We start from the raw sequence: 1066 nt of genomic DNA, 5'->3' as shown, positions 1-1066 counted from the left end.
GTGTAGCCTTGCGCGAAATTCAAAACAAAGAAACAAAGAAAGAAAAGAGATAGCGAAATAACAGTAAAGACAAGTTTAATATTAAATTATACTTTACAAGACAAAAATATTAAGTTTGGCACAAAAATTAGTGACATGTCAAAGCAAAATTGCTAAAAACAGCAGTTTATAAAATTAAATTTCTTTTATAACAGTTTGTAAAGTTGTTGAATTTTGCGCAAAGCTACTCGAGGAATATCTGCACAAACCGTCCATAGATAAACTTGAGGGAAGGCAGCTAGTCAGTATTGCTAACTCGCGTGCTATTCTAATCGAAGAGTGGGATTTGACAATCACTCTCATAACGCATCCACGTCCCCAAAGTGAAGGAGCGCGATTTTTATTTTTAATTATTATGGCAACTGGGAGTAAACCATAAAACCTCTGATTTATAGTCGGGCAATCTAACCATTAGGCCTCGCTCAGCCATTTTTTAAAGTTAAAACTTTTATTGGCTGATTTAAAACCGTACCTTCACTTAGTATTTTGGCACAGCGATAAGTCTGTATACTTATAACTCTAGACATCGGTTTTCGATACCCGTAGTGAGCACAGCACAGATAGTCCATTGTGTAGCTTTGTGCTCAACTACAAACTTAGTGTTTTTGAATTAAGAAACTAGCTTTTCAAGACAAGTTTAGTGATTAAGCTATAAATGAGTATCTTAAATCCATCTCATTAATGATTCTTTGATCTTGAGCTTCATCTCATTTGTTGGGCTGAGAGTGATTTAATTCTTAGCTGGGGACTTAACCGTCTAAAGTTCGAACCACGACATGCTGCTGAACACCAAAACTTTCAGCTGTGGAAGTGTTATAAGTGTGATATTTAATTCTTCTATCTTGTTACAGGCAGGATGCTGTCGACAGGTTAAAGTATCTTAAGTATCTCTGACATGGCCGCTCAGACTGAAAATACCAATACCAAAGCCTCATTATTTGTATTGCTTACATTTATAACAAATTATAAACAAAAAGAAATGGATGCAATAAACACATTACTTTGAATGATTGTAAGCACATGTAAG

At 35.0% G+C, this 1066-nt stretch overlaps 1 protein-coding gene across 1 annotated transcript in view; it reads left to right on the top strand.

Annotated features, from left to right (window-relative positions):
• LOC106462224 (FRAS1-related extracellular matrix protein 2-like) overlaps positions 1 to 1066 on the top strand; it is a 137721-nt gene that overhangs the window by 120382 nt on the left and 16273 nt on the right. The gene's annotated exons all lie outside the window — the stretch shown is intronic.

The sequence above is a fragment of the Limulus polyphemus genome, unplaced genomic scaffold (genome assembly GCF_000517525.1).
Source record: "Limulus polyphemus unplaced genomic scaffold, Limulus_polyphemus-2.1.2 Scaffold1121, whole genome shotgun sequence".
Lineage (NCBI taxonomy): Eukaryota > Metazoa > Arthropoda > Merostomata > Xiphosura > Limulidae > Limulus > Limulus polyphemus.
Note: the sequence above shows the minus strand (reverse complement) of the source record. Positions and strands in the feature narration are given on the sequence as shown.